This window comes from Trachemys scripta, chromosome 8, assembly GCF_013100865.1.
Source record: "Trachemys scripta elegans isolate TJP31775 chromosome 8, CAS_Tse_1.0, whole genome shotgun sequence".
Lineage (NCBI taxonomy): Eukaryota > Metazoa > Chordata > Testudines > Emydidae > Trachemys > Trachemys scripta.
Window position 1 is genome coordinate 77,375,493 of NC_048305.1, and position 9,251 is coordinate 77,384,743.

Sequence of the window (9,251 nt, forward strand, 5' to 3'; positions counted from 1 at the left end):
TTCCCATCAGCCTAGAGCGCCTTCACCAGACATGCCACAGTGGTGCAGCTGCACTGTTATAGCGCTTCTAGTGTAGACTAGCCTGGTAACAAATGTTATTAAGTCATTCCAATTTTGGAATAAAATAGGATCCAAATTAGTTTGAAACAAATTCAAATCTGGTAAACAGATAAAGTGCTGTGGGACATCTGGCCAGAAAATGTGATTGAGAACAGGCCCCACAGTATATACACAGTAAACATTTTGCCTTAAAAATCTGCAGGAAAGTACCATTCCTAGCTGTAAACTAAGGCCCTGATCCTGCCAAGACTTATGCACATATTTAACTTTAAATATGTTAGTAGCCCCATTGACGCCCCTGGGACTCTTCATGGGCATAAAATTAAGTACATGGCTCAGCCTTTGCAGGATTGGGACCTAAGCATACTAGTCCCTACTAAACCAAGCACTGTAGCCTGCCACCATTCTAACTGCTTTTTAAAATTGAAGAGACGATTGTCAAAAATAATGGAGAACATCCAGCTATTTTGTAATTTTTTTCCCTTCAGAAGTTGGATTCTCCTGCCAGTTTGTCATTATTGCACAGCTACGTAGATAAACCTAACAAAGTTTTCTGGAAGTGTGGAACTTTTGTTTGCAAATACAAATTCTCAGTTTACAAAAACAGTCACAGCAAATTCTTTCCTGTTCTAAATCCTTTTAATTAAAACTAGAAAATCTGTAACTGCCAGGCACCACTCAGCTAATACATACAATTTTCCTTTGCCCCCCCAGTAACATTATGTTCCTGGAAGGTTGTGCTGTAAATTTCCCTTGTTAGCATAAAGAATAAAATAATTCTGACCAAACATAAAATCACTCTTCAATATTTAAATAGCTTTCAAGTGAAAGTGTACTAAGAGTTATAACCTGCACTTACAATTTGACAACAGAGCCTTGATTCAGATTTTGGCATCCAAACTGCCACTGAACTACACTACCATCATCCATGTGTCAATTAGACATGCATGAAGGTGCCAAGTATAAGTCCCATTCCCGGATGTTTACGTCTAGGTGCAGAACTTGTGTATGCTGTGAGTTGGGGGAAGGGCCCTATTGACATAACACACACCAATGACAGCAGGAAAAAGGACTTTCTGTAACTAAAGGATACATGACCATGTCACTAGTCACTACCATGAACAGCTAACACACCCAGGGAGTCATAGTTGTGTCTGCTGTAGGTATCTCAAGCATGTAGCCATCTTGCTTTAAAAAAAAAAAAAAAAAAAAAAAAAAAAAAAAAGCAGATACTGTGGAACTCATTTTCAAGACTGCTGAGCACTTACAACTCCACCTAAAGTCAACAGGAACTGAAGATTTTCAGTAGTTCTAAAAGTCAGGCTGGTATCACATTCTTTCGTTTTAAAAGCTACTGAGACAAGTGTTCCAACATAAACTCAGGCACACCTGGGTGTCTAAGATGCTGCAAAGAGTGCATATTATCCAGAAAGCAACTTTATGGCAGAATTAAGGTGGGGGCAAGGAAGGGAGGGCATACCTCTATTTATTTTAATAATGCTCTTTAATACTCCAGGCTCCTCCTATAGTCAAACATTTGAGAGCCTACAATATTACTGAATTGCCCTTACATCACTACCAAAAGCCTGCAATGTAATCTTTAAGACACATCCCCTACATACTACTTGTCTCCTTCTATATGTCAAGTCACTCATCCACACCTACCCCAAAAGTGCCCCTCTTTTCCTGCACTAGAGCATTCCACTTGTATCTCAGCTGTAGAGCATGGTTACACCAGCAACAAATTGCATCTTCATGCCAATCACATTCTCATCTCATTTACATGCCCCACGAGTATTTAGATCATATCTAAATCATTGCACAACACTGTCATGGCTGACATGTTCATGAGGTGCCCTGATAGAACATTTAGCGCGTGGACACTCAGGAGTCAAGGAGTCAGTTTAGCGAAAAGGCTACAACTCCTATCAAACAAAGGTATGACAAAAGATAATAAGGTACTACAGGCTTGTCTACACTTACAGGGATGCTGTAGTGCTTAGTGAAGATGCTACGGCGTAGATATTCCACCTCCCCAAGAGGCAGTAAACTTTGTAGATGGGAGAAGCCCTCCCATCGCCATAGCGCTGCCTATACCAGGAGTTAGGTTGGTATAACTACATCGCTCAGAGATGTGGATTTTCCACACTCCCGAGCAATGTAGTTATACCAGCATAAATTGGTAGTGTACACCAAGCCTATGTCCATCAAAGCTACTTCCTAGCGCTGCCACTGACCATGCCCCTGGCTAGTTACATTTCCTTCAGTATCATTTAGGAGACAGAGCAAGCAGTATTATGGAAGAGTGATGGGTCAGCAAAAGGAATACATACACACAGTTATGTGACTTCCCTTGTACTTATATTTGTTTGATCTATTAAATGTATAAATGTATTAAACGTATTTCATTATAAATCAAGCATCTTTACTGCAACAGCCTCCAACAAACGCATGGCATGTTGCCATGTATATTTACATTGCTGTATAACAATCAAACGCCAAATAGTGCTTTCCATAAAGAAGAAAGAATGATTCCATACATTTGACATTCCCTTTTATTGGCTATTCTGTGCAATAACAGTCTTGTTTATACTCTAAGCAGTGCTTGTTATATAGAGATTAAGTACAATTCTACTGATGTATTCCCACCACTCAGAATAACTCCCTTCCAAAAAAAGAAATTATTCACACTCATTATCACCATTATTCTGATGCTAAATTTTAAACCTCAAGATGGAAAGCAAAGGTCTGCAGAACAAACTTGTCAAATACCATTGTTTCCCATTTATTTCTAGAGATAAGGTCCTCGCTTTTGCCTTTGGCAAGATGTAGATGGGGAAGCAGGGCCCCACCTCTTGCAGCTGAAGGAATCTGAGGTCTGTTTGGGAGTCTGCAGGTGGAAGGGAGATGACAGCAAAGCCTAAAGGCCTGTGCTGCTTGCTATGCATCTTGCCCATCACAAGAACAGCTCACAATAGGGCATGTTCAAGGAGCATCAATCACCCAATGGCTTAATCCAGAGAAGTCTGGATCAGCAGTTTTGACTCCCAGGTAATTCCGACTGTCAGCCGATAAAAGCAAATACCCAGGCAGACCTGAGTGTAAGACTAAAGGTAACTTACTGCTTCCACACAGGCAGCTGAGGTGAGCTAGCTCGCCCCTATCTCAGATCGCTGCCTGAGAAAAATGACAGCCCCATGCTCACTCCGTGCTTATTCATCTGAAAACTGAACAAAGTAACATTTAAGTATCTCTTCCCTCCGGAGCAGAGCGGCTCTCTCACGCTCCGGTAACTCGCCGACACCACCATTGTCTTGAAGGCTCCCTACCCGCTTCCCCGGCCGTGATAAGCTCATTTAGGAGGCTGCAGGAACAAAGGGCTTGAAGCTGCAGCAGCAGCCGGCGATCACAGGCTGGAATAAGCCGGCCACAGGGAAGAAGCATGCTCAGTGCGAAGTCCTGAGCCAGGAAAACAAGGTACCCATTTCCAACGCAGCCCCCGGTGCACCGCGCGCCGGAGGAGGTGTACAAAGCAGACGCTATGGTCCAGGTTCTAGACCCCCCCGCGCTGCCGAGCAATACATGAATAGCAGCAAACGGGGCTGCCGGGGGCGGCGGCGGCTTCTCCCTTCCCCCAACCCCGTCTCTGTACCTGATCCGGCTGCGCTCCTCCTTCCTTCTCCTGTCCTGCTTCAGCTGGACCCAGCTCGGGCTTCAGCGGGCTCCGGGCGCGGGGGGCCGGGAATCCAGCAGCGGAAAGTCACGCCCTCATGTCGGCCAGCCTTGCACACCACCGGGCACTTCCTGCGCGACAAGAGAGCGAGAGAAAGCCCGCGGCTGGCGGCGTGCGGCGAGGAGGTTCCGCCGGCGGCACGAGCGCCCCTGCCATTGTCAGCCGCTGCCCGCAGACCCGCCCCAGCCGCTGGCAGCCCGCCCGCGCCCCGCGGGAGCTCGCGCGCCTCTCCGCCAGCTCGCGCGGAACCCGCAGAGCTCCGCGCGCAGCCAGCAGCGCCGCGCGTGCTCGGCCCACGAGCGGCCGGGATCCCGCGCACCCCCCGCCGGGAAACCAGCCCCGCTCCGCAGGCTGCGCCTCGCGCGCGCCGTCCGTAAAGTTTGCAACCGCCTCGTCTGCAAAGCTGCCCAGTCGGAGCGGGAGGGTAGGAAATTGTTTACGTCTGCACCGCGCCGGCTGGCTGGAGAGACAGGCTGATCCCCGCGCACGGGGGAGCTCAAAGCGTACCGCTCCCGCTGGCCTCTGGCTGTTGGTGTCACGGCCTCGAGGCGCTGATAGTGGAAGGGGGTGGGGCTGGGGGGGCTGCAGTTAATGGCTTTACTGAAACAAAGGTAGGCTATAAAATGCGAACTTTCGCTGCTGCCCGAAGGCTGCAGTAGACAGCAATGCATATTTACTGCATGCTGGCTGATAACGGCTCCTGCTCACTGGCATTCCCCGTCCCATCAATCATGCTCACTCACACATAACAAGCCCAGACCCATCGCCACAGCTCTTAAAAAAAAAAAAAAAACATGACAGGGTTAGCCGAAGCATGCGCGGTAGCGGCGTTTGCAAGATATCAGGTGGAGTAGGGCATATCACAGCTCCTAATGGAGCCTTCGCTAGCGAATGGCCAGGATTAAGGCGTATGTACATGTAGATACTTAATGCTGGGGTCCAGCATGTCCAGAGGGATAGCCAAGCTAGACCGACCCTGAGGTTAACTCCTTTCAGAAATCAGCGAAATCTGAAGAATGAAAAAAAAATCAATAACTAAGAGTCTGAGGATGCAAGAAGATATATGTTTATGACCTGCCCAGATCCTTTGGGAATGCTGTGACAAGGCCCCTTAATCTTTTCTGATAATTACCCTTTATATCCTATTATGCTGCATCAACTGCTCAATGCAGGAAGCAGTCTCAGTTCAGAGGTAGATAAGGTGTATCCGGTGTTCTGCCACCTCGGTGAGATTGCAGCTGTGGTGAAAAAGGCAACCTCAGGACGTGTGTACCCTAATGCCTCTCTTCCCCATCTGTATAAATCCACCTTTGTGCTTTCATTAGCAGCATTCCCCCCACCCCACCCCAAGGATTTGTCTACAGTTGGAAATATCCCAAAAATAGCTATTCCAGAATAAGTCTCCATACAGGGCCATTAAATATACATTCTGGAATAGCTACTTTGATACCTTTCCAAGTATGGAAACAACCTCACCCTTGCTGCTTCAAGCATACAGCAAAATAAATTAATAAAAACAAATAAATGGAGATATCCTATCTCCTAGAACTGGAAGGGACCTTGAAAGGTCATTGAGTCCAGCTCCCTGCCTTCACTAGCAGGACCAAGTACTGATTTTGTCCCAGACCCCTAAGTAGCACCCTCAAGGATTGAACTCACAACCCTGGGTTTAGCAGGCCAATGCTCAAAACACTGAGCTATCCCTCCCCCCAAGAAGCCTTACCTGGACATCACCATCTGAAAATAATCCCATGAATCTTGGGTGCCAGTTCAAAAGTGCCTTATTTTATAAAAATTAAGGATTTGCTCCAGTCTTAATCCCAGCCTTCTCTAGAACCTCCCCCCAGTATTGCCAATCCCAAGCATTCAAAAACCATGGAGACAGGCCCCCAAAATATGAGGGTTTTTTAAAAAAATATAAACACATTTGGGGTTAGTTGTTATCACATGTTTGAGGCTTTAGGGTGCAACTATGATAGCTAGAAACATATTTTTATTTTAAAATGAAAGGTGAAAGTCTCATGTAAGCAGGACCTGAGGCTTTAAGAAAAATACTAAAAATCTGGTGATAAAAAAATCAAATTCCTTTTTCCATATTGTCAAGGCAGGTGCAAGAGCCTTCTCTGCAGTTCCTGCCACTAAAGGTACATCTACACTGGCTAGGTATGTTGATGTAGCTACATCGGCACAACCCTGTAGTGTAGATTAAGACCTGATCTGTACCTAAAACGTACATTGACCTAGCTACATCGCTCAGGGCTGTGAAAAATGTCATGCCCTGTGTGACACAGTTAGTCAACCTAACCCCAATCTACATGCAGCAAAGATAAAAATCCTGTCCATTGCTGTAGGAAGTGTCCACATGAAAGCACGATAGCAGTGTTAGCTGCAGCTGTGCCACTGTAGTGCTTGTAGTACAGACACCCCTAAGAAGTACCTTCCTGAACCTGTAAACCTCAGCCTCTCCATTTTATTTCAAACCCTATTTGAAGACTTTTCTCCTCTGTTTATAGCTTTTCTGTTCTTCCCCCTGCGCCTGTCTAAACTTAAAATTTAGATCGACATAACTATGTTGCTCAGTAGTGTGAAAAATTCACATGCCTTAGTGCCATGCTCTGACAACCTAACCTCCGATGTAATGCTTCAATCACTCTAGGTGCTGCAACTGGAGGTGGATTATCTAGAGTGATGGGGGCGGGGGGAATCTCTTCTGTTGCTGTAGGAAGCATCTACAGCGCCAGTGTAGTCTGAGTCTTATGGACAACTGTCTTAAATGTAGTCCAACAAAGCCACGTCTTAGTTACATAACCATCTGCTGTAATATAGGAAACAAAACACACTAATCACTGTTTTTGTACTGCTAGTATTGTGGCTGGTCGGTATGCAGGACACTATACAAGAAGTGTATGTTTTAAGTCTGTCTGATAGCCATTTATCTCCCAGCTCTCTCCCTGTCATTCCTTCTCTGTTCTCTCAGGCCCCCTCAACACTGGGAAAGTTTTTTTTTAAAATGTGCACTGGTGTACCTACATCTCTACAGCATAGCCAGGCCTTCAGTGCTTCTGGCATGACATGTGACCTCCAAATGGACATTTCCTATAGAACACTGCCTATATGTGGAATATATACACCTGTCCTCATTCTTTCATTAGTCATCAAATCCTTTTATTTGTTATGTTTGCTATGTAAATAATCATTACTAACAATCACTGTACCCAGGTGTAGTAACTGATTTTTCAAACACCGATGAGGCCATTTTAGGGGAGGGCAGGGAGAGAACATTTCGTTTTTGTGGGGAAGGTGTGAAGCTTCCAAAAACACTTCAAAAATTAGAGGCAACAATTTGAAAGCAAATTTCAATAGGTCTTCCATTTGTCTGAGTTGCCCTCCAATGCTTGTGATTTTTCAATCACTTAAAAAAATGCTGGTTTCCTCTCCAGTTTCTGTATGAAAGATCCACACAGACAGGGAAAACTCACTGTATATATAGGAGGAAACAATGAAAGTGACTATGTACACAGTGTTGTCAAATACACAAAATAACCAAACCGGAAAGGACTTTTGTCCCCCTCTAGTCTCACAAGGTATGTCTACACTGCAATTAAACACCCACAGCTGACCCGTGTCAGCTGACTCAGGTTTGTGGGGTTATAGAATTGGGGTGTAGACATTTTCCAGACTGAGCCCAAATGTCTACACCACAGTTTTACAGCTCCAGCCTGAGTCAGCTGACCGGGACCAACAATGAGTGTTTAATTGCAGTGTAGACATATGCTGAGTTGAAAGAATCTTAGTGTTACAAGTAACACCTAGAGGGTCACAGAGTTTGTTCTGTTGGCAGAACTCACAGCACACAACATGGGTTCCTTGTAATTTTCCATTCCCCTTCAAACTCTCTCTGTTACCACCTTCCCATCCCACTCTATTTCAGGGACTCCCTATAAACCTGACCCCATGCCAGGAGTTCTGCACTATACCTCTTTCCTCTGACGCCAAGGAATCTGGGTGCTCATGTCTCCTTCCCCCAGGCCAGGGTCCCCTAGTCTTCCCCTGCCAGGCATTTTATGGGTTCGTCTATTCCCCACACAGGGTCCCTATGGTCCATCATTCTTATTTATTCTCTCTGTCTCTGGCAGATAAGTCATTCAGAGTGTCACCAACTATTTTAAACTGCATTGGGAGGATTGTTTGGAAGGCTTTAGTGGCTGCCATCAGCCAGTTCTTTAAACTATAGGCAATTACGGAAGCTGATAACCAGATGCCAATGGTTCCATGTCCCCCACCCCCTTTTGGTTTATCACCACGTTACACCTCAAACTGAAAAGTTCAGTGCAAGGCTATGCAAACTTGGTCAACTGGCAGGTAAAAATATTGTCAGACTAATATGATTGCCTTTGAAGAAGCCCTTAAAATGGGGTGGGAGGGAAATGAATGGAATGCTTGGGAGAGGTGGTAAATGCAAGTTCTGAAATCTGCAATCCTCTCTTTATCCACAGAAGAAATACAGAGTGGTAGCAGCCCTGAATACTGCCCCAGCAGTGTTTCAGCTCTGGCCTGGTCTCCACACCCATAGTGCCAGTTTAACTGAACAGGCAATTTTAAACTGATCTAATTAAATGGTGCAAAGCTCTATGGGGACACTACATTTGATTTAAACCCAGTTTATATTGATTTAGCTTGCATCAGGAAATTTACAGGCACATGCTATATCAATATAATCAGTCTGAAACTGATGTGTGTGCATCTACACCATGCATTTGCACCAGCCCTTAATTGCATACTTTTTTAATGGATTTTAGTTAAACTGGTGCAACTTGCATATTTGTATAGTGCCTTAGGCAAAGACCATATTTCCAATTATGAGATTAGGTTCAGTCTAAAAAAAACGGAATCCCCACACCTTTCACTTGCAGAATGGTATGATCTATCCCTTTTAGATTTCCTCATGTTTATCTTGTCAGATTGCTGCCTGTTATCTCCTCTACCTGCCATACTTGATACTGTTTCCAATTTTTTTTTTGTCTTCATTTACTAACAATTCTTGTTTTCCTGTAACTCAAGGCTAGTCTACAAACAGAATTTGCACTGATTTTTTATTTTAAAATAGGTTTTGTTACAGTGGTGTAAATCTCTCTTGTGGACAATCTTAAATTGGTTTGAGTGCCTTGGATTGATCTATCTCAATTCAGCAACAATTAATCCCTTACCAAATTAACAAAAACAATTTACATGTGTCCACAAAGTTTTAAATAATAAAGATTTAAAACTCTGTTGTTAGAGAAGGCCAGTTTCAGATTTCCCTGACTCCATGACCCACTCCACCAAAGATGTGCCAGTACAACAGACTTCTAATGCTTTTTACATCCATTCCCCCATTTCAGGTGTTACTTTTTTCTGTTCTTGTTTTGTACAACCTATCCTTACTCCCTTTTCACTTTGTATTTCAGGTAGAGTAAAT

The 9,251-nt window shown here is 44.6% G+C and overlaps 1 protein-coding gene across 1 annotated transcript in view; it reads right to left on the reverse strand.

Annotated features, from left to right (window-relative positions):
- Window positions 1-4,271, reverse strand: part of LRRC8D (leucine rich repeat containing 8 VRAC subunit D) — a 72,891-nt gene extending 68,620 nt beyond the window's left edge. Inside the window, exon 1 of the mRNA XM_034779424.1 lies at window positions 3,713-4,271. The gene's annotated coding sequence lies outside the window, so the exon portion shown is untranslated. The remainder of the gene's footprint in view (window positions 1-3,712) is intronic.
- Between the last annotated feature and the right edge of the window lie 4,980 nt (window positions 4,272-9,251).